Source organism: Syngnathus acus, chromosome 12 (genome assembly GCF_901709675.1).
Source record: "Syngnathus acus chromosome 12, fSynAcu1.2, whole genome shotgun sequence".
Taxonomy (NCBI): Eukaryota; Metazoa; Chordata; class Actinopteri; order Syngnathiformes; family Syngnathidae; genus Syngnathus; species Syngnathus acus.
Window position 1 is genome coordinate 5,550,787 of NC_051097.1, and position 25,489 is coordinate 5,576,275.

The 25,489-nt window shown below is 41.1% G+C and overlaps 1 long non-coding RNA gene across 1 annotated transcript; it reads left to right on the plus strand.

Annotated features, from left to right (window-relative positions):
- The first annotated feature begins 2,584 nt into the window (after window positions 1-2,584).
- LOC119131547 lies at window positions 2,585-24,644 on the plus strand. The gene is made up of 3 exons (XR_005099683.1): window positions 2,585-2,689; window positions 5,188-5,313; window positions 24,480-24,644. It is a non-coding gene; the product is annotated as an uncharacterized LOC119131547 (long non-coding RNA).
- Window positions 24,645-25,489: the final 845 nt, after the last annotated feature.

A 25,489-nucleotide genomic window follows, 5' to 3' on the forward strand; every position in this document is an offset into this window, starting at 1 on the left:
ATACCGTGTGAAAATAGCTTGATATCATTTTACTTCAGGGAGAAAAAGAAAGTCTGACTATGACCATTTTGAAATATTTGCATAATAATTATACAACAACAAACACTGTATTTTCTCAGTATATAAACATACACGCATAGAGATGCATACTCACATCTGGGAAGGTTCCAGCGACCCTGTGACACTAATGGGGATAAGTGGTATAAAAATGGATGGATGGTGTTCCGTAACGTTATCATTTAAAATAACAAATTACAGTATAATTAAATCCATTATCAATGCCAGATAAAAGTATACAGTGCATCTGGAAAGCATTCACTGGGTTTTCCTTTTTCCACATTGAGTTATATCACAGCCAAGTGCCAAAATGGATTAAATTCATTTTTGTCTCAAAATTGTACACACAGCACCCCTTAATGACCACATGAAAAAATGTTACTTTGTCATTCAGCTGTGAAATTGTGGGATCAATTTATAAAAAATTTCAAATCAGGCAGAAAATGTGGAAAAGGGCCAGGCCCGTGACTCCTTTCTGGAGGCGCTGTATTGTCAAATCCATTTTGTGACCATTTTGACTGTTTATGAGATGGTTCACATTCTACTGTTGAAAGTATGTCTCTAAATAACCAATGAACCAATGTTTATGTCCATTGGCCGCCAAAGCTGTCCGTCAAAACACGTGTACTTCCTCCTTAGACCACAGACAAAAACGAAGCGATATTTTAGTTAGCGTGAAACTGTGACGGTTAATGATACGTGGTGTCATGCGGTTAAACTAACTAAATAAATGTACGAGTACAACTTCAAAAAACATATACCTTATGTTGTTAAAACAAAAACATGGTTCTGATCTCAAATGAAGGTTTGAGATGTTTCAATGGTGAACATTTAAGAAAGAAAATAATAAAGCTGGACGGAAACGTCTCTGGCGGTGGATTACGACTTGGTATGCGCAGGGAATTAAACCCGGGGGTCACCAGAGTTTAAGGCCGCACTCGCTGCCATCCCCCTGAGCACCCCCCCCACACTCCCCAAACCACAACACCCTCACTTTCCACCATGTTGCTTCAGCACGAAAAACCACCGGCTTCTTCCTTCCTCCAGCTAACCCTGCTGCTGTGGTGGGGAAAAACACCCCTTCAATGTGTTGGAGAACTTCACCAATGCTTTAACGCTAACTAAAGATAGAACATGAGAGGCGGTCGACGATTACGGACCCTTCCTCCAAAATTACAGCCATCGCTTCCTGAAGAAAATATTCACTCTTTCTACCCACAATGAGTTCTGACAGAGTATGGTATTTCGGGTATTTTTTACTCAACTGGAAATGGGAAGGAATAGAACAATATCTTCGGTCATTCTGGTGTCAGTTGGAATCACGAGCACAGGCAAAGAAATGACACAATTTAGCATCACCTTACGTTTCTAGGATGCCAGCTTTTGATTGGGGCTCTCTTGGGCAAACAACCTTGTTTGTCCTAAGACTTTTTCATGCTTTATGTTATGATAGACACATCCATCCAATTTGCTCCTCAATGAAATGTACATTTGTAAACCACTGTAACGGTTGCCTGTAGACAACGGCAGTCATGACAGTGTTGAGATCAGCATCACTTTTAAGTAGAAGATAAAAACTAAGTGGTGACTGTCACATCAACTACGAGGGAGCAAAATGCCAACATGCAGAATGTCGGGCAATTTTAGGCACCTGACACTCGAACGGAGTATGTGTTACTGAGTCAATGTCATAGTTTGAGGTGTCACTAAATAATAAAATATTAAGGGTCCAAGTCACTTATCCACTTGACGTGTTTTGTTTCATACAAAAAAACTTTGACTGCTGATTACTAAAGAACAGAGCCTTCGCCCCCGCCACATCTCCTCTCTCCTTTGGTTAGGTTCGCTTCTTATTTTGTCAAACCACGTAAAATTCATTAGATCTTGAAAGATGAGTCCAAATGCTCTCAAATGGGTGGCCATATGGGAAAGACTGCTTTGAAAATGGCTGGCAGTAAATGACTTTTGGAGAGTGCCAATCAAAAGTCAGCAATATTGTCTTCGCATTCATTGATTTAACAAGAACAACTGCTCACTGACGCCAAGACAAGAGAGTATTACAGACATAAACAATAAAAGCATCAGGAGGGAAAACAGAGAGAAGACAAAGCGTTCTTTTCATGTAATCCGGAGCAAACAGACTTTGTATGAACACTCGTCACACTTTTATTAGTGTTGCCATTTGCCCACACGTGCTTTCCATTTACGGGGAGGGTCGAGGGGTCATCGTACATCTTAATCAGCACATAATAAGTGTCAACGTGAACTCTCACCTCGGCCGTCCGAGGCTTCACGGCTCGGGTGGCCGTCGGCTGGAATCTAAGGGATCGTACAAGATAACATTATTCATCGATGGAGAGATGTTCTCGCGATAACCCGACATGCTCTTGTTTGCTCCGTCAGACATGAGCAGAACGTATCCCGGATCGCATTCCAAATGCACCAAAATAAAATTCTGACTCAAGGCAGTCAAAAAGAGAGATGATTACTATCCATTTTCAACACTACTTATCTTTTTCAGGGATGTGTGGGGTGCCAACCAGCCGCAGGGCATATACAAAGACAATCAACCAGGCGTACCTGCATGCACACTGAGCTGGACTTGAACCCACGCTGCCCACACACAAGTCAGGTGAGTACCCCTTTCAGTTATTTTGTCTTAATAAACCAGGCGGTGGCAACTTTGGAAAATCAGAAAGTTTTGCACACGATTGATGATCAAGGTTTCATTTCAGGCTTTGACTGTTTTGACGACGAGCAAAGGAAATAGATCAGCCTTACTTTGCTTTAATTAATTGTGTAAAATGGCAACAACCATGGATAATCAGCGTAATGTTTCTGTGTTATGTGCTTGACAATAAAAGTTTGATTTCAGTTTAAAAGAAACCTCATAAAATCAGGAGCACTCATGATGGGAAAAATTGTGACTACTGTATAAATCAAAACAAACTCGGAGGCAAAGACAATTAAAAGCTTGATTTTAGTCCAAAACAAAAGACCTCATACCATAATCACTCAGAACGGTCAGGATAGGAACCAATCTGTGTTGCTTTGATTTAATAAACCAAGTGCTGCCAACCTTGGATTGTGACCATAATGATTTGAGCAGAAGATTTCATACTGCTCAAATTCCCTGCACGATGTTTCAGGTCAGTTTTGACCAGGTCCAGAAATAGGCTCCCTGTAATTATCTGGATTAAAATCTTTTCAAAATTGAATTAATGTCTGACAGGGAATGACTGACATTAATAAATAGACGATTAATCGTTACTCAAGCTTTTAGAGAAAAGGTCATTTATAGTTTTATTTACTACATCACAGTCACTTGTTTTTGCAGGTGCAGATCTTGTGCCTATCTAAAGGCCCCTTCTGACCTCTATATGAGTCATACGTATGTATGATCCTTCTTATGATGTTTTACTCTTTCCATGTTTCAAGATTCCCCCGTGACCCTTCAAAGACCAGCAGATGCATGTTTCCGTGTGAACAAATGTAGCGGGGATACAGACACTTTTTGGGATTATTTCAAACTCCCTCTTGCGCAATGTCCGTCCCATAAAAATCGGCACATTTATGGAATGCACAGTTTCCGTTGAAAGAATATTAGTGTGAAACTTGTAAATCTAAAGTCAGGCAAATTTGATCTGAAACAGCCTCGGTGTACGCTAAATCATTAGGCCCAACACTACAGAAGAATGACATTTTTAAAGAATTCTTATGTAAGTATTTTGGTTCATTTTAGGAAATTCCAGGTTGAAAGAATGAGAGTGAGAGTGTTTTTATTACTGTCAAAACGTAGAAACGATCCGTGGACACCGATTTTGGTTCACGTGCAGATCTCAAGTACAGTTTTCAACACATCCACGCACTCACGCAAACTCTCCACAGGATTGACATGAAGTCCAAGGTATCCCGGTGGGATACAATAAACTCCTTGTGAGCTGTAAAGAAAACAGATAACACGACACCAACGTCCGTCAGAGGCGCAATGCCCGCCCACACCGCGACGTCAACGTGTGTGTGTTCAGTAAATGCGATTAAGGGTCAATGGCCGAGGAACATTTTGACACATGTCTTGTATTTGGAGCGAGATATCGCCGACATCGGATCCAGAGTCCAGATGGCGGCTTCATCGTCAGGCTTTTTCTGCGCCCGCAATCCTTAATGCGGAATGGTTCTTGGGAAGCATTCCATGGCGAAGCGCACTCACAAGAGTGACGTGACCTCGAATCGCCACATGTGTACGTTCCGTGGAGGCCTTCTCCGACGTCAGCACGCAGCTCTGGAACCACTAATGCGACATCTTTGTTTTGGTAAACACGCCAATAGAAACCGCTGCGATCACAATGCCGGCCCGGCCGCTGCCAAAATGAATACGCGGCTAACGACACGCTTTGGCGTGCCGCCTGCCCCTGCTGCTATTGATCCAATGTGGATTCTTCCAGTCCACTTTATTGCCCTAATGCGAAACATCCATCACTGAGGATTCCTGCTGTCCAAGTCAGCTGAAAATGCAGGATTTCCCCTTTGAGGTTCTGCATATTTGGCATGCAAGGTAGAAGACGCTATGCTTTAAACTGGGCTAGAGGTCGCGGGTACGATGACAGCAAAGTTTAATGCTGGGTACACACGTACACCTCTTAAATGCGGGTACATACGTAGCATTTTTTAACATCTAAAGCTGGTACACACATACCGATTTGACATCTAGAGCCAGACACGCAGGGTACACACACACACGGTTATTATTGTGCTAATTTTTTGTATTATACATAACCACGAATTGATCTCTAGCTTAATCTTGAATTTCATTACGGCAACATCTTTTTGATGTGGAGAAACCCTTCGAAATCAGTATGTGTGGTCTCGCACACATAATTAGGTTTCTTCCCATCAAATTGTGACCTTTTTCCAAAACACATTGTGGAGGAAAATTCCATTTACACACCAAACGCACAAGATTAAAATTTGATGTTGACAAGTTTTATCATTCAAAGTTGAGTCCACACATACCGACCTACGATAATCAAAAAATATTCAAATTTGGCTCCATTATCCGTATGTGTAAAGTTTGCTTTAGCAGGGCCAGCAAATAGTCCTTAAAAGTGTTGTTTATCTGTCACATTACAGGATTACAGCATGAAGGATATTCTTACTTTATCTCAACAACATCTGGAGAAGATTTGACCAGAGCTTGTGGCGTTAAGTTGACTCGAGCGGCGAATTAAGAATCAGGATGTCGTCACCGGCTTTGAGGTTGGTGACTTGCTCATTGAAACTTGTCTTGTCTATCTTGACTGTCTGTCTGTCTGTCTGTCTGACGGGGAACTGGGATGAGTGCCATGAGCGTGTTTGCAAGCATTTTGCGGTGGTTTCCAAGGCTCGCCGCGAGGCTCATGATAAGCTTTGATAAACACTCGCTTCAAATGAGAGCCGCACTTTCCGTGACATCCATGCAAATGTGAAAAAAGTAGCTTTACTATAAGAGTATCTAGATTGATGATTGATTTTATATTTATAACATGTTAACATTTTCTAAACTACATTTTACATTTGATAAGAACAGCAAGAGTGAACTCCTGCTTGCCATATTGTGATTGACACATGGTCATGGAACCTAATCAACCTCGCAGAAGGCAAACCCAACCTAGCCAGAATATTCCCTCTTCACATACTGTCAGGGGTTGACAAAGTCTAAATTTTGAGTGCGCAAAGAACTCAATTAGAAATGTGCATTAAAGTGAAATGTCACAGCAAAAATCAAATCAAAAGTCTCTATGTGTCAAAGAGGCCTCAATCCAATTAAGTTCCAAGGCAAGTTCCGTCTTTAGCCCAAAAAAGTATACAATAATAACATCAAATGTGGCACATACGAATACAAAAATACATCCAAACCTAACACTAAAGTGAATGTAATTAACTTCTTTAATACCATGCTTGTATTGGCTTACTACATTAGTGTGTGTAGGTGGACCTAACATTTAATTTTGTTAAAATTCTTGGTTACAACTTTCCTATTCGGTATGCTTGGAATTCCATGTGACTATTAAACCTCAAAATAATTTGTAAATATCACAATCCTTCCCCATCCCATCCCACGGATGCCATTCAGTGGACTCCCTTTCCTCTGACCATCCGTTCTCCTTTTCACCCTTCGTTCTCACTTGAAGCCAAATCAATAATAACTTTGTGTTGGAAACGGAAAGATCAGCACAATGTGAATGTGTCCAAAAAGCACACTACAACTATAAACAACACTAAATAGCCAAAGGAAAGCCACACTCATGTTGATAGAATTAGCCTAATTGCGCCTTTTGGCCCCTTTTTGACGCACACACGCAGGCATACACACTCACACAAATAAACAGTGCACCACATGGATCATCACTTGCACCCTATCGTGAATTCTTATAGGTTTACAGTGTACAGGTAAGTCCAAATTTAAACTTTTGAGCCTTCAGTGCAACATGGAAGAGATGTAGTGTAATAGAAAAAAAAAGAAGGCAGAGTCCAGTCCCCAAACTTTGTCCCCATGAGACTAAAAATACCTGAACATCCACACATGTATGCATACACACAGTCACACAAACTGCAAATGTTATTATCGGGACCAACCAGTCCCCAAAATACGTCCTTGTAATCCAAAACACATATGTCACATGCGCCCATGCGCGCACACACTGACATGTGTGAAGGAGTCATTAAAATCCAGCTGCCTCCCATCCGAGCTCGTCCACCATTGCCAAAGGATGATGATGATGAGGATGGTGATGATGCTGTTGATGATGAAGTTGCACTGGATGCCGCTGGTCCCTTGATGACATCACAGGCTGATGTCATGAGGGTCGGGCGTGGCAGCCTGACAAGCAGCTGAGAAGGGGAATGTTTTATTGTGTGTTTGTGTGTGCGTGCGCCTCTGTGTGTGTATGTGTGTATGTGTGTGTGTGTGTGTGTGTTAGGGCAGGGCGCAAGTATGCAGTGAGTCCACTGAGGCTTTGTGCACTCAATCAGATGTTTGGACGGACCCTCGCTGTTACGTTTGTGTCGTGGGAGGAAAAGACGAAGGAAGTCCAGGGGAAAAAGTTGAACATGCAGCAAAAGTTAGACTATATTCGAGTAAATGTTGCTAACAACAAAACAAGCTACTCTGGGTGGACATATAATCCATCAAAGAAATTCATTTCATTGTGTGGAGTTGATTAATCATGATGAAATTTGGGTCTGCCACCAACAGAGGTACTATTGATTCACTGTTCACTGAACTGAGTACTAAATAGTAAAATTCCAAATAGTGCGTGTGTGCGTGTGCGTGTGTGTGTGTGTGTGCGTGTGCGCGCGCGTGTGTATATGTGTGTATATGTGTGTATATGTATATATACATACTACATCGGTGCTAAAGAGGTTTTCTTTCCCCCAAGCGATGTTGTAATCATTGTCTTGTTAGCACGGTTATGCAAAACTTACTATGCAAAATTATGAAAAATCACTAAAATAATGGTGGGTGAAATTTAGTCAGAAAATTAAAATAGTAGGAAAGAAAAGTAAGCAGCTAAAGTGAGTAAGTAAATGTTATTAATTTTTCCCCCCCCCAAAAAAAAAAAGCGACACGTGTTGTGGATGGAATCCATGACCATGTTGGGAGACGGCCACTCTAACACCTGTGGTATTCCACTCCTGGTGTCTCCAAGACCCAAAACGTTTTGTTTGGGAGGTATGTAAAGTCACCCTGACAGCGGCGATCTACTATCAGACAGCAGGAGAGGCATCGTGTAGGTGGTAGAGTGGTTGTTTTTCGACCACGATGTGTGGGTACAATGCTCAACATATTTTTTTCAAACAAACTACCAACTCAAAATCTCTCCTCGTAAAATTTACTTTGAATTTTTGAACGGAAAAACTTAAACTTAAGTAAATTTCACATTTTTTGATAGTGAGTGTAAGTGCGTGTGCCAATTGATTGTGGCTCAGTTCCAGGAATACACTTTTCATCATAGTTAACATATTCTCTTTCATGTCACATGATGAGGGCTTGGATAGTTTAGCCTCGGGCGAGGTATGTCCTACTGAGTGCTACCCTTAATTAACAGGGTCTTAATGGCTGAAGTCCGAAAGATGTTTCAAATTCTTCATCTTGACCCTCTTGGGATGTCACAATTGAGCATAATTCCACTTTAAGGTACAAAGGGCATCTCTTTTGCTATGCAGACAATGTAGGTCAACGGAAACTTCAGTGCCACTTCCAGACAGCGAGTCTGCAATAAAATGACGAAACACAGTAGATTCCGCAAACATGTTTTTTCCACTGTCCCGTCCCTGTAAAGGTAAGGTGCTGCTTCTGTTTCTTGGACTTTGATCAGCCTCCTTGTGGCAGTAAATTGCAGCCCAATCCTCCCACGCAGTCCATTGGACCTCAAGAGATATAGCAATGCAGACAACAAAGTTACAAAAGAAGGTGGCCGAGTGCACGTGTGACGTAGGACACGACGATACTGTGCCGTGCTTGCTCAGAATAGAGCGAGTAATTTACCGTCCTGTAGGAGAAAGGGCATATAGCGGCATGTCGGATGTGGGTGAAGTCACGGCAGAAGAACAGGGAAACCTGTTTTAGGATTGCCGGTGACTCACGAGTGGGTGAAAGCACATAAGTAGGTCATCATTAACATCACTTTTATTGTCACAAGGAGTGACAAGGGGAAAAAATATGTTGTGGTACAAGTCAAGGACAAAAAGACTTTTTTACATTGCATTCTTTAGGTCAGTGTTTCCCAACGTGTATTGAGCTCAACTGAAGGATACTGTCAAACTAAACAAAACCAAGTATTACATGTGTTTTTTTTGCTCTCAAGTGACACAATTGGGATGTGTTATGTTAGCATAAAAAGAAAAAACACGGGAGATTGGCTATTTTAAGATCGGAATTAGGGAAGTGTTCGATTAAGTAGCTAATACCTGTTGGAACAATTAAATCACGAATTAATTTGAATACAGGTGTAGACGTCAGGCCCAACAAATTTGCTGTTTCAAAGAGCTGCTGTTTAAAACAGGCGGTGAGAGAACTCGGAAATAAAGGATCATTAATAGTCATCATTAAATTATGGTAGTATTTATTTTCCTGTTTCAGTCTCTCAGGCTACATTGACACTGCATGGCCAAAATAAATTAATTCCTTGCAAGCAGGACAATGCAGCATGGCAAAATGAATAGAGGACAAAAAAACTGAATGAAATTTGATATCTTCGGACTGGAATCTTCCAAATGTGGATCAAAATCCGGTATGAATTTGACTTGTGCCAATGCGACTGCAGTGTAAATGTATGAGTCAGAGATAGACTTCATTGGATATTCTTTGTCAATACAATTTTGACGACGACAAAGTACATCGATCAGTGACGCATACGCACGTCAGGCCAAAGAAAACCAAACATTTAGAAAACGCCTGTCGTAAATCCAAAGCACGGCAAAAGCAAGGTTGAAATATGTTATATCATAGGTGTGGCCATCATTAAATCAACAAAGTAGTTTTTGATTACAACTAGTGGATGAATGTCACGGTTACCCTCATTTATGAATCAATAAGGGGGAAGAATAAGTCCAGACTAAATAGATTAAATAAAATTTGTTAAATATTCAGCTCATTTTTTTCACGAGACAAAAACATTGGAGAAATTCAACATTTCAAATCCTCCTACATTTGATAAAAGTCTGCATTTTCCATGAGAAAATACCCAGGTTCATAGAAACCTATTTAACAAATACCAAAAATACCAACATCTTTTTTTTCCGTCTGTGCTCACTCAGACTAACTTCAAAATGCTCAACATTCCAAACAGCACTTTTTGAAGAAGTCATCTTGTTCCACAAGAAAATTCCCACCCAATTGGGAAAAAAAAGAAAAAAAGTGTCAACAGCCAAAAATATTAGATTTAGCATTAAATCAGTATTGCGTACTTGGACCTGCAAAATAAATCCAGCCGAGATAACTAGATCGTGGGAAGCAAGCAGGTTGGGCTAGCCTGCCTACTGCGACTACGTTAGGTTACATAATTTGGATTTTCTTTTCCCTGCCGCGATGACGCAATCGCAAACATGGCCTCGCAAACCCCACAAGTTAGCTTTATAGACGTGTAATTGACTTTTATAAGCCTCCACTTTAGGAGCCCAGCGTCAAAGAAAGAAAAATAACTGCCAGTATTGGCGCAGATCAGTAAAACAACGCTGGGCAGCACAATGGTAAAATGTTTATATGAAAGTGAGACAGTCTCGCCTGCAGTGTGAGTCTGCGCAGATTAAAACTTGTATGTTTTTCTCCAATCTCATGTACGCCTTCAGAAAAATCAAAAAAATATGTTACAGTAAACGGACTGCTTTGCTGATACAGTTCAGACTGTGTATTTGCGAGATGATGGTGGTTCCCATTGTTTGGACTACTCTCCTGCAATGAACCCAAGAGAATGAATCCGGATTATGGTCTATGAACCGATTCTGTGCTGGCTTGTAAAGTAAAGGAAAATAATATGCGAAGAAAGGGGCGAAGGCTCAGGCACTCCCTCCATGGCCACCAGGTCCTAAATCCCCCCCAGCTATCAACATTGCTGTCTAGTTATTGTCACAGTTAGACCAAGTCGTCCATTATTTATTAACTCTTTTTTTCTTTTTTTGTAAACCACTGAACTGCACTTTCAGTTTTGGTGAGCTCAGAGAAATGTCTGCAAAAACAGCATTTTGCACTCTGAAGGTCAAGCACCTGCATGAAGTAACAGCTACCAAAACATCAATTTGAGACTAAAGGGGGGGTGCTCAGCCTGTGCTCACTTGAAACTGAAAATGACAGACTTTTAGGCCAGGCGGTGCTGTTTGATCCTGTGCCAGATGCAAATTAATTTGCATCCCTTGCCATTCGCACGTCAAAATGTTTGGCAATGGCCACCGCATCCCACTGTGGCTGAATAGATAGTGTGCTGTCTGGTGGTTCGGTACCAGAAGGAGTCGGGGACCTTAACAAGGGCACACATACTGTACTTGGGAGACATTTTGAAGAGTGAATGGTGGAGGGCAGGTGAAGAGATTCAGATATTAAGTATGTCACTGTTTGATGATGTCTAAACCCAACTTCCTGTTACAGTAATTATCTTTTTATGGCCAGACTGAGCCACCCCTTTGCCTCGGGCAGACAAACAAGAAGTGCTTGCCAGTCACCTGTTAGACAGCAGACAACAAAAGATGGGAGCGGGCAGAGCACTTTGAGGAATGTTTCAATGTCACAACGACAAGGCCAATCAAAAGAGCAGAAAGCAAAACACTACATTTACTTTCACTTCCTTTTGTTGGATCCTCTTTAAACAACAAAAGGGGATTTCATTGTGAAGTGTACGGTTAGGTAACTATTGGACTAATGTAACATTTTTCTTGGGCCTAAAAGTAAATACTCTAAATTTCCTTGAAATACGTTCTTGGATTCGCTGATTTCTAGATCCATAGCAAGTACCCGTCTGGTGTCTGAAATCAGTGCCCAAAGGAAAATCCTTATGGATTGAGCTATCTTTTTTTGCTCCAACCAGGGAACAATCAATGTTCATGGACTCTTAAGGAAGCTCTGCTAAGGCCTAAAAAGACTCCCTGGTCTCTCCATTGCTTTACGTGAAACCTAACCTTTGTTCAAAAAAACGCTCTGGACCGCTGCTACAAGATGCACGATTCAGTCGCGGTCAAGAGGCTAAACTAAACCAAGTAGCAGCGTTCTTATCCGTCGCTCCCTTCCCTTTTGCTTTCCTTCCTGCTAATTCAGATCCAAGCTGCGACCTGTCTAAACAGTCGCCCTCCCTTGCGAAAGAAGGACGGGTAGATGTGTCTGTCCTCGGCGTTTCCTCGCCAACCGGGGAACCGGGTTACATAATATCAGGTTGAAGGGGACGCCGCCCCCTCCGAGGTCACCCGTCTCCCGCCTCAATAAGCGACGTGAGCCGACCGGGCTCAATCTCCAGCCGGCTCCTCCCTTCCTGAGTGCATCCTGTGATATGGGGCGAAAGTAGGTTAACATTTTGGTCCTGGGACGAGTATATAACAAAAGCAGGTTTCCACTAAAGTCACAAAAGTTGCTTTTTGAACTCAATTCAAATGTTTAGGTTCAGGGAGAACAAGCCTCTCTTGCCCTATTTTCAGGTTCACATGAAAAAGTACAACCTGCAGACAGTCTTAATCCACAAAAGCTGCCTCTATCCCTAGACACTTTTCCCTCTGTTGGAATGGGTGCCAGCAATTACCAAAGACATAAACTCTATCTTTGTGCTTATCACTCATCGGTGAACCCACAACAGGAAATGGTCGTATAATGAGCACACTGGCCCGGTACGCCACGTAGCGAGTCAATTAGACGCCGCTGACCATGATGATTACACTCCAGTGTGTATTTTAGAAGCGGACCTTTACACGGCGGGTACACAAGGTCGCTTTGAGAAGCGACTAAAGGTGCACTTTTCTTCTTTTTTTGTCACTGTGGCGCTTTTACAAGTTGATCTGATTATCCGGGCTAGCATCATGAGGTCCTGACCATGTTTTGGTGACGTTCATGGAACGAGTGGCACAGGAACACAGCGATAAACATCTAATTGGCCCAGAGAATGACAAATACTAATTTTGATGTTTCGAGAGACGTGTAAGAAAATAAAAATGCTAAAACTGCATTTTTTTAGCCAAGCAGATTTCCAGTTAGTTTTTTTTAATGTGTTGAATGGGCATCTATTAGCATAAAGTGCATTTTCAGAATGAACCATCATATTTTTAAATCTTCCCCTATTTTAATAGTTTGTAAAAATATGTAATTTTGGAGGGGTTCATAAAAATATAAAATCATATTCACATGCAGAAAAGACCGATAAAAAAAAAAAAACTTAGATCCCTCTGAAGGTCTATTTATCTATTAGCAAAAGGCGTTCAAATGGACTCAGCAGGTTAATCTCTTAATGACTGTCTGACATTCTTACCATCTTTTGACACCTTATTTCGGTTTTTATACAGAATATTATCAAATAAAAAATCACTTTTAACTTTTAGTGTATGGCCGTCGTATGAATAATCGTGGGCTATATTTTCAAGTCTGTTGCTTTATATGTATGAGTTTAATGTTTAAGTGGAGCATTTTTATATTGAATTTTTATTGGGCTTGGCCATATTTGCAGAACCATAAAAGCTCAAAAGAGTTTCTTCACACAAGGGTCCGAGAATGAAATAGCTCGGAAAAAGCATGAAACGCACTTCCTCGTTTTGACTTTTTCCCCGTGAAATGTTTTTTTAAGCGTGGGCTACAATAATTTACAGTCACCCAAAATTATTCAGATGCTGGCCACATTTTGAAATGGAGTGCATATTTATGGGGGGACTGTTGGATGTGCGGCTCTTACTGCTGGAAATGACACGTAAAAGTGTAAAAGTCGTAGCGGTGACATTTTCATCGTTTTAAACTGTTTGACTATTAAAGAGTCAAACAGAGAGCTTCTCGGCTGTGAGGCAGACTACACTGCTTTCATTGAACCCTGTACCTCAGAACTCTGAGCTAGACATGGACCACATTCGATTTGGGTTCCACAGTCAGATTTAGAATGTTTTGTAGTGCTGGCATGGCTGCAGTGTGACGTTATAATGGAGCTAACACCCTACTTGCGGGCTTAATAAGGCTTCAGGGCTGACATAATACTACAGAGACCCAAACACTCAAGCGGCCCTTCAACGAACGACCGAGTACCAAATTATTCGTCTTTCTCTTTCCAACGCATGCTTCTCTTTGGGCCAATGTGCCAATCTTGTTCAAAAGTTAATGCGAGGCAAAAGTTATAGTGAGCCAAGGTTTACGGCAGCCTGGCGGCGCGGTGACAATAAACACGCAAGCGGCATCATAATGGCACGAGCAATGGAATACTACTCCGGTTTGCTTACGCACACATCACAATGACTCACACAGGGAGGGGAGGGTGCACCCCCTTACGCACACACACGGACGGGCTCTCCCGCCCTTCTGCAACTTTGCGGTGACGCATTAAAATAAAAAAGGCGAGGAAGAAGAAGAAGAAAAAAAAAAAAGAAGTTTGACAGGCAGTTACACAAGCCGGATCCAAGCGTGGGATGCATGTGTAGAGTTTCTTTAGATAGATCTGATTAAATGGGCCAAAGAATCACTCAGTGTATTTAGCAATACAGCATAACCTCTGAGATTGCAATGTTTTAGCCCTGGTTATTCCCAGAGAAAGTTGTGGAAATAGAAATAATCCGTCACAGGGTGAAACGGTTGCCATCAAAAACTTGAGCAACTTTTGTGTAAAAATGATGAAATCACTGGTTCGAGTCAAAACAATAAAATGACATTTTGGGGTGTGATTTTTTTCCCAATCAAGTTTAAAAAAATCTTTGGTTGCCGTGAAATCGGTGTATTTGTCTTTTGACTGTCTTGACTCTACCCCAATGCTTGCATTTAGCTTGCCACAGCCAAAATACTTTGGAGATGACCTCAAATACAGATAATATAGAAGAGAAGAAAAATACAGAATTGTAACATTTGACAGTCTAGTACAAATAAGCGATTTATATTCAAATAAATAGAATTTAAAACAATCTAATTTTACTGGCATTACAGTATACACCAATGTGTTTTACTTGTCTTCAATAAAAAAATCCCTGAAGAGCCCGTTCAAAGGGAAGTACATTCCAAGGGCAATGGTCTGCAAGGCCTTTTGTTTTTAATCTTGTGTGAGGGACATTAAGGCATTGAGTTAAAAGGCGGTCAGCTGACCTCTCTGACCTAGCAAGACAATAAAATGACACCAAATACGGAAATGACTGTAAAATGTTGCACTGGATCCTAAAACAGAGCCAATGCAAGGACAACAGGCATCCTGAACTAATTGAACATTGTCTAATAAAGTTTTGATTTGAATGAAAAATGTCTATCACAACAGGATGTGTGAAAAAGTCTCAAGGCCTCATACATTAAAAAGTAAACAAAACATCCACCATTTTGATTTGAAGCAGCTTTTTGAGACAAACTCCAGGGCTCGTACTTGATGAAGTCCTATTGGGAATAAAGCAAATGAGGCCCACTTGGAAGCAGTTGTACAAGACAGATGGGCAACGCTTAATTGTGGCGCTTTCTTTGCCTACACCACCGAATGTGGGCGCATGTATGGCGTCAAAGTTCTAGGATTCTCGGAAAGTTAGAAAAATAAACCTGTGACGCCAATTTTAATGAATGACACAAAACTTGCTCACCGTGTTGATCATAACAGAACAGAGGACCCCAAGACATATTGAACAAGGAAGTTGACTATTTTTATTTGAAACAGAGAATATGGGATGAATTTGAAAACTTTCATCCAGTTAAACGTCTATCAAAAACAGGTACTTTAGATAATTCAGTTTTGCCTGGCCAAATGTGGGCGGAGCACAGCGGCAAAATTAGATGATTAGTTTGAGGATTCTTGTTAAAAGGTTAAAAAACATTAGTCTCCCCAACACCTCTTTCACTGATGGACACAAAATTGGGTGGCCATACCTATCATAACAGGACGCATAAAAAAGTCTTAAGGACCCATGCCCAAAATTATATCATGTCAAAGTTTGATGATCATTTTGACGATTCGCCAGGAAAAAAATGCTGCTCGCAGTTTTAATTATTATTATTATGTATTTTTAAATCCATCATGAGCTGAAAGGGTTTGACGTATGAAGCAGAGTTTTTTTTCTTCTAAAAATACCTTGGAAGGTGTTTGAAGCGGACTCGTACGTAGGATGTGGTACAACACAGGTGATGGAAATGACGCTTCATTCGCACATGCTTGTTTGCATTGCCAAAACTCCTGAAGTCCATCACGACAAAACAAGCCCAAAGACGCTCATTATGCCCAAATAAAAGGCAGCCATGAATAAAAGCCTCCATTGATAGCGCGTCCAGTACTTTAAATAGTCGCCTTCGTTTTTTTTCTTACTCCGAACGCAGTGACAGCGTCATTCGTAGGGTCCAACACAAACAACAAGTTGTATTTTTCCCCTCGTGGCACACACACAGAGCCAGAGTGTTTTTACGCTAACACACCGGCTAGCACACATCTCCACGTCGTCACTTTTTCCTCCCCGAAGACGTCGAACGAAGACGTGAGCTTGCATACGTCCGAGTGCGACGGGGTCACGTCGTCATGTACGTCATTTAAAAGTCAGGTGCATAGATTTTTTTGTAATAGTAACATGAGAAAACATTGGATGTGTTCCGTTGTAATTATCCTCATTTACGTGTCACTCAAACTGAAACCGTAATTGGTGTTAAAAAAAATAAATCTTTTACAAGTAAAAGTTACAGTGAAGCAGCACAGTGATGATGCTAAGAGATGATAGTTTGCGAGCTCATTGCAAAATCACAACTTAAAATCAGTGTAACAGTCAGTAATAGGCAACTATACTCGTCCTCGTTTTTGTCTCGGATATTTGTTCCAACACTTAACTAACGTCAGAGCTAACGTAACGTAGTAATTTTGTATGAACTTTGCTGTGGCGCTGAAAAACAAAATGACTAAAAGACAAAATTGCTTCAATACTAGCATCAGATCCAACATAACTATTAAGGCTACATACAGTATAGACAAACAACCATTCACACCTACGGACAATTTCAATTCGTGAATGAATCTACCAGGCATGTTTTTTTAGAATGTGGGAGGAAGCAGAGTACCTGGAAAACCCCTAGGATTCAAGCCCAGAACCTGAGTCTGACGTGCTAGCTGTGAGATACTATGCTGCCACATGTACAGTATTTAGCATGTCGTCGTCATAACACAATAACAACAATACACATCGGCTGTCCTGTAATCGCTCTGATTTTGATTTCGACAGCATGCTATAGTCACTCCGGTGTGATGCAACAGAGCAATAAAGTTAATATGACTGAATGTTGATATTTATTAATAAAACAGTCCACGCACAAGTTAAATATTTCTTTTACACGCCTGTTCACTTACTGATGTCACATGCTTGTTGCATCAGTTTCCATGATCTGAATAACAATGACTAACGTCTCCAATTCTAGAGTGAATAATAAAAAATAATTTTACATCTTCCAAGGGTTGTCATGACCTTCATGTTAAAGATGAATTGTATTTTTATTTTTTATTTTTTTTAGTCGATGGCCAACTCTGGTAACGGTTGCCATGGGTTTGTCGTGTTTTATGAACATTTATGAGCGAGGAGATTTCTACTGTAATTCACTGCTGCATTACACTTATATTGATTTGTGCTTGGCTTCTTCCATCTGTTTGTCTTTTGATGGTATTTGCATATTCAGTGCTAATGATTTCCATGTGATCTTTTAATTTATTTCATACTCAAAAGTCAGTAGCGATAGTTTGACATTTTTAACATGAAAGTTCAAAATTAAAAGATTGATGAGTTGTTGTTAGCTTAGCCTAGCATCAACATTGCAAAACATGGCAACCGTAGCAAAAGCCGTCAAAGCCTTTGAACACGTTCAAATGCAGTTTTCCAAATTAGCTATGACAACGCTGGCGAGTTTTTCGAGCAGTTTTGGTTTGTTTGTGGTCTGGAGCCGCCGCGCCAAACGCTAAGCTAAGCAATCCCGAGTCCCTGGCTAGCGTTGGAAGATTTAGCATGCAAATATAAGAGAGATGTCATGTCAAATTTCCCGAAGGCGCTGGTAGCCAGCCACAAGGCAGCGCATCAGATGCACCGCTATGACCCATCTTTAATTTATTATCAGGGTTTTCGCTGCCGCTGCTAACTGCTACCCACTAACCACCTTGGCCCATTCGCCAAACTAAAGTTTGTCTTTTATTTTTATAAAAATGAAACCCTGCTCAAAGTAGACTTCTAACTAGACTAGATCTCGGGCTGGCAGTTAATCGATTTTAAACTGGGTTTATTGGTGTGGAGTCTGTACGATGTATTTTAGTAATTTCCGTAGTTCAAAGCACATCCGCTGATGATTAGAACTTCACTAAAAACATAGCCGCGAGCAAGTTTATCGTCAGAATTGCCAAATTTGTGTCTTGTCTTTATATTTAGTGAATTTCTCAATCCCTTAAGCCACTATTTTCAACAAAGTCACGAATGACAATGATATTGTTTCACTATTATGACCAGAAAGGAGCACAGTGGAAGGCAATCCAAAAATCTGTTGCGCTGAACATTTCCAAAGATAATGGCCGTTTACAGGTTGCAAGAGTGACATGTTAGTCATCTTGACTCAGAACGCTGCATGAGAAAAGAACGTGAGAGCAGGAATGGGTTAGGATGTGACTATTGTTGAATATTTAAAATTTTAATTTATACATATGCTTTGTTTTGTTAAAGGGGAAAACTTATTTTCACATTAGTAAAGAAATCAAATGTTTGATTATATCTGTGAACATTGATTTAAGATAAAACTGTAGGAAAATTTAGTTAAGCGATAAAAAGCCTGTTTGACATTAGGTGAAATAAAGTCAATCCCAGAAGGAAAACAAAAATCGTATTTTTTTAATGATGTCGTATTTTTTTCAATAAGCAAGGAAAATATTAATTAAAATCAGGATAAAGATTTCTGTTAAAAATAATTGATTCCGTAGTGATCAGGATGCCTAACATTGTAATATATTTTCTCATTAGCTTCACATTTTTAAACGACGGTTGGAAAAGTATCAAATGATTATAAGTGGTATAGGTTGCGCCAGGAAGGTCTATTTTACGACATTGTATTCCATGTTTAAGTATTTCTTTGAGCCAAAACTCTGCGACACCACGATTGAGTTCACTAACTGGTGGCCCATCTGGTTTGAATAACCCCCAAAACCCCCCTAAAACTCCCTATCCTCCTCCTCCGCATGATGTCAATAATACGTCAAAGCGGAGAGGCAATCACTTAAATTGAGCCTGTCAAGCGATTGCCTTTTGCTCAACGTTCCAGCGGGGACCATCCGCCTGAGATAATTTGTAGTTTGATTAAGGTTACCGCAAAATGCCATATCCTATTACGTACAAAGTGAGCTCGCTAGCCCATTACTGAAGGTATACTGTACTGTAATAAATATGGAACGGGGGAATGAAAAGTGAAGATTTAGACGTCAGATTTATGTGAAAACGTTAATCTTTATACCTTAGTGGTTGGAAGAAATATTGTTGATGTTTCGGCTCTCTTATTGACCGTCGGATTTATTGCAAGGTCTAAACTGTAGATCTTTCTGCTGCATCAACACATTTAAGGAGACAGTATTTATTTCTGCCATTATTTTTAACCATTTAAAGCAGGTCCCTGGTGTCTTAATAATATCCGTTTGACATGCTTTGGTCTAAATAACCAAAATGTGCACAAATTAGAGTGTGCTGATGAAGGCGGAAGAACCCGCCGAAACATGTCAGGTAAATGAACCTAAGAAATTTGTTTGATATAGAAGAACCAGTGAAGTAAATTAGAGTGCAGTACACTTTACCTACACTCTAAACAGTCCTGTTGAAATCAGTCTTTTTCAGGGCACTCTGTGCCAAGCAAACTTTAATCACACTGACCCCCCTTAACTTCAGCGTGTGCACTTCGGGAGTAGCTAATAGTTGCGCATTTTGGGTTCTAATGTTTTAAGCCTGAATTGGAATTTTACATTAAACTGTCGAGCGCATTCAAATCTCATGAGGCAGTTAAAAATAACATATAGCATATTTAAGACAGTTGAGGATAATCACGCTTTTGCTGACTTTAATTAGAAGAGGGAAAATGCCCAGTTATCAGCATGCACTGCAAATATTCTGGCCTGGATGACTTGGTTATGTAATTTCACACTTAATGGGCGGGCAGTCACTCCAGGGACTCAACTATTTGTATACAAGCAATTAGGAAGTCAAATTTTCATAACATGTTCCCATTACGTACCCACGTTTTCTGTTGTTATTGTCCACGTGCCACCTCATCCCCAAGAGTGGTCGCCCCCAATTTGCCGGCATGTTTCCAGACAAACCTGGAACAAAATGGGAATAGATGAAAAAGGTCACACATTCCCAAGTTCTCCCAACGGGAAAACAGGCAAGTCCGCCGCGCCTGCTCTGGAACGTGCAGGGCCTCGTACGCAGGCCGCAATCTGACAACAATTATCACATGAATGTCAGCATATCATAATGCCACTTGGAGATGGTCCGCAGATGATTTGGAGCTGGAAAAACTATCCAGAATTCCAACGTCTCCGATCAATCAAGTCAAAACGTAACAGCAGAGCTGCATCGGGAATACGTCGACACCTGATCAGCCCGCCTCTGGATCTGGGAATTGTGATCTCTTGCAGAAGCACAACTTGAATCCTCGTATGTTTCCATAGGAACCTTGCTAACGTCATAAAGCTGTGGTTTCGCTTTACTGGCAAGCTTTAACATCGTTTGTTTTTTTTCAAATTGGATTGTTCATATGTTGCTCTGGAGGAAACTTTTTTTTGAATGGAAGCATGCATGCTGGCCCCGGGAAGAATAATGGCAACATTTAACGAACGATAACCGCTTTGCTGGCTTCAGGCGCCGCTCGGATTGAGTTGCCGGATAGCCAAGTCACATGGCTGGATATGTTAAAAGAGGCCTCATGTGATTGTCTCGTTTTCTGTTTTTGTTGTTAGCCGGTGACTTGAATTGGCGAGAGAAGCCATTAATGAGCTTGTAAAGGGTCGTTAATTTAGGGGACCCTCAATTTAAGGCGAAGTTTTGTTCCGGCGCCTCGATTTATGTTTGGTTCGTTTCCTCACTGGCTATCGTTCTATTTCACGTCACAATCAAGGAGCTCGGGGCTCGCTTGTTGATAACGTACAAAAATATTGAAGAGGTCTAACATCAACTATTGTCATTCCTCGCATTTTCCTCATCAGATCATGGCGGGAAAAAATACTTGCTCTTCACACATCTCACACCACAAGATAATCACTCTGGGTAATCTTTTAGAGACATCCAATAATTGAATACTTATTGAGCTTGATTGGAGGGTGAGAAAATGCTAAAGGTCAGGCTAATTAGTGGTATGCGTGTAAGCCACTGAAGAAAGTTTATTTCTGTAACTGCAACGTCAGTGCAGAACTACGCCCAGAATGGCGCGAACCAGCCAACCTGATGTTTATCTACACTCACATAGTTTATCCAAACATTTTTGCACTTTTTGTGTCAAAACAGATGCTGACTTGGAAAAAAATATCATCCAAAGTTTTTTTTTTTTTTTTTTTTTTAGATCTTCCTGAGTTCTGTCGAGGCTTTGCTGCAAAAAGCATAGAGCTGAAGTAAAGAAATTGAATTCCCTCATGAGGAAAGAATCACGTTCATTAAAATCTTTAGATGTGGAGGTGGCTGGAAAGCGGCCAGAAAACCAAAGGTGTCAAATCCAGGTTCTAAAACCAAACTGGCAAGGTTTCTACTTTCTCGACCTGGATTTGACGCCTCTGCAGAAAACCCACACAACCACGGGAGCAACAGCCACACAAGAAGGCCCAAGCCAAAATTCTAACCTGTGACCTCTCAGCTGTGGAGCACATGTATGTGCTAACCATTGCCACAACTATGTTTATATGACCTAAAACATCGGCTGTACAGTTTATAAAGCTTAAATAACAGTTGGAGCCTGGAAGAAATGTATTCGCTTGACATCACTTCCTACGGGACCAATTGTTTCATAATTAGAACAACTTGGAAGTCAGCCAGTGTGGCAAAAAAAAATGGTTGGAAAAAGAACATATTTCATCGTTGTTATCATTACTATTGCGGCACATTTCAACTTGAGCGTCCACAGATTTAGAGAAATCTCCCTGGCCGATTGCATTTTGTTTCATCATCACTGGCCTGAAAAACATGTTAATCGGGCCCAAATGTGATTCGTCAATCCCGGCACACCTTGAGATGAGTGTCGTAGCACTGCCGAGGAACGGGAAGTACTCTCACTTACAAATGAAGGTTAAAGCAGGCTGGAAGTCGTAGAAAAATCAATTCTGCGACTTCCGTGAGCCTTGATGCCGTCCAAGTTGAATCAATAAGGTGAGCTCATGGGAAGTCCCTGACTCTCCCACGTCCGACAGACAGCGTTTGCCTCGCTGGAGTCGCGGGGGCTTTGCTTTTTAGAGGCTTCTAATCCTGGCCACATCCCCTCCCTCCATCCCTCCCACCCACCCACCATCATCACCACTGTCTCCACACACCCCCGCTGTCTGCTGATGTACCCTCATTCCCTCGATGATGCATCGCAAACATGCCCGGTGAGAGAGTCCAAGCCTGCATAAACTTTCTCCTCCTGCTGCCTGGCCTGTGTCATGTGACCAGGAAGTGCTGCTCCCCCTTCATTTCCCCTCCTGGCAGAGAGGAAACATTAATGTAGCAGAGAAAGGGATTGGAGAGGGGGAGGGCGGCGCTGGGATCCGTGACGTCCGCAGTTAAAAATAACCGGCATATTTAAGACAGACGAGGAATCCCGGAGCAGGCAGAGGCCGGACAGCCGGCGGCCCGGCGGGAGCTCCTTCGCCCTGCGACGTCCTGCAATGCCAACGGAAGCCACAGCGCTTAGTCAGTTAGACGTGACAGCACCTTGTGGTCCACCATAAACCTCGTTCATATGGCTCGCACATCAGACACAAGTCATTCCACATTTTAATTGCGCATTTCCTGAAATGTTTTAGTCAACCACGCACACACCAAAATGACAAAATGTAAGAGAATTATTTTAAAGGCATCAGACAGGCCAACAAGTTCAATTAGAATGAGTGTTTTATCATTTTGATCAAAAAGGGTGATTGGATAGTTGCCAAATGAGTTTTACAGTGCTTAACTTAGTTTCACACTTGAATGAGCGTTAAATAGGCAACAGTTAATTCCTGCAATGGATTATTTATATATCCATTTATTTCCAATGGGGTTAAAGTGGTTTTTAAAAAAAGAAACAACATTGAGTTTTTTGAGGCGGGGACTGAATTCTTTATTCAGTCAAGAGACTATTAAAAACCATTTTGGTCATGTAGAAAAAACACTTTTTCTTTTCACTTTACATAGCGTGGCGGAGGGGGCATGACTCGGCTTTCAGGAATTAGTGCAAGAATGACAACTATTTCTAATAATTACTGAACGGCATCCGGACTGGAGTGGCCCTGCAACGCTCGTTTGAATATCTTCAGTCCTAATCTGCCGCTACTCAAATTTACTCGGTGACCACTGACACTGTTTACAGTTCACCTGCAAAAGCATTAGCGGGGAGCATTAGTATAATGGCTAACACCTGAGCTAACATAATGTGATAAAAGGGCGCTCGTGTCATGTCACAGCTAATGAATGGAAAATGTTACACCTCTTAACTTATTCATGCCACTATAATAATAATCAAAGCCGTAAGCAGGGCCCTTGCGCCCCCTTTTCCACAACAAATCTTCCAAATGATCGTCCAATATTGACGCCATCCTTTGGACACATTAGACGCTAAAAGCAAAAGGAAAAACGTGGCCATTTAGCAACACCAATCTGTCTAGGAGTTTGCCAAAGCGCAAGTCCTGGTATTCGCCTAAAATGGCTGCTTCAAACTAAAATGGCTGACTTCCTGTTCAGTTCAGGGGTGCCATTGAGTAAATTTTGAAGGGATCGCTCAGGGAAGACCAAAATAGATGCATTTTTGCCAGGATACACACCCATGCCAAATTTGCAAAGCTTTTAGGCCACAAAAAAAGATGAATCTGTCGGAAGAGTAATAGTAAATGCAACAATTCAAATGTAATAATACTGTTATGATCTCAATCTCTCCACATCTCATTCCTGCGCAGTGCTCTCGTCAGAGTGGTGAATTTATGATCAATATTTGGCTTGTTGTGCTTTAAAATATGATTCATGCTGGGTGGGCTCCGGAATTCCAAAAGTTAGATAGAGCCAAGGCACCACAACAAGAAACATAAATCAACCCGTTAATGAAGCAAGCCGCATTTGTTCTTTTGGGCCAATTGGGATTATTGATATAATCATCATCTTGTAACAATTCATTCATGACCACTACTTTCCAGGATGTGACTTCTGCCAAAGATCAATAATCCAAATTAAAATGGCATCTCATCCTTTGATTTTAATTCCATGTCATTCAAAAAGCAGCAAACTGTTTCATGCGAACTGGATTTGGTTAAAGAATTTATACAACATATGAAATAACGTCGACTGTCACAACAGCTATTATTAATAATAGTAATATATATGTCAAACACACTCCGCCCTAGGAAGTTAGTAAAATTTCAAAAGAATTTCTCCCATGAAATTAATCCGCCATCGTGTTGAAACCTTTATTAATTACAGAGGCAAGATAATATAAAGCCATATTCCTGATGTGTGTCAAGGCTTATAAACAATGAAACACTTTCATGACAAAGGTGGAGCTATATACACGTCTTTTTTTGACATCTTCTTTTATATCCCATTTGCAGGTAAACTGGGGGTGGGCTACAACCTGGTCACAATCGCAAGGCACAAAAAAGACAAAGAACCGTGCGTACGGTCTTCCAAGACCCTAACGTGCATATTTTCAAGAAAGAGGAAGAAGCCAAAGTACTTGGAGAAAACCCAGCACATTTAACCCAGGACCTCGCAACTGTGAATGCCGGGAAAAGTATCAGAGGAGGTAAGCTGCTGGTGTCACATTCAAAATTATCAGGCCACACTGCTTTGTGTTGAAAGCAATTGTTGCCGTCATCTCATGCGAGGAGTTGCAGTGGCCATGTGAAGCGCTTGGATATATATCACTTATCAGCTCTACTAATATTAAATGAATCACCCTAAAAGATACTAAAAATAACGTGAGGTAACGTGTGACATCACGCCTGACGCTGGGTTTGAACTCTTGACTTTAAGGAGATAGTTCCTTTCGGAAAATAGTACTTTATGCCACAGTTCCGTTGTATTTTACTCAGCAGGACACACTAAGCCTTCGTTCATTGTGTTGAAAGGAGGATAGAAAACAGCAAGACAGTGGTGTCATTTTCTCAGTCTTTATCTCTTTTCACTCTCCCCCCTCACCACTGTGCTTCTTATTGCCATGCTAAGCATGGATCATTTTCAAAAATTGCATTATCCGGCTACATAAAGAAGCAGGCTACAATGGCCGTAGCCCACATTGAACTAGCTTGGGGAGTACTCCAGGATAAAGCCATTGCCTTGTGTTTACAGGAGACATCCGAATGGGATGTTTAGACAGATTACCTAATAGATCGTGTGTATCCCCGCGGGATATGTTTTCTCTTCCACAAAATGTTTCTTTCCCACCACTGTCTTGCATGTGTTGGCCAACAAAAAAAAAAAAAGGAGCATGCACTCAGGTAATCTTAAAAAAAAAAAAAAAAAAACTACATTGACACTTCCAGTGTGTCCTGTTGGAATGACGGCAGTTTGTTGACATGCCCAAGGGACAAGATCCTGATGCAAGCAGGATGAGTGGCGG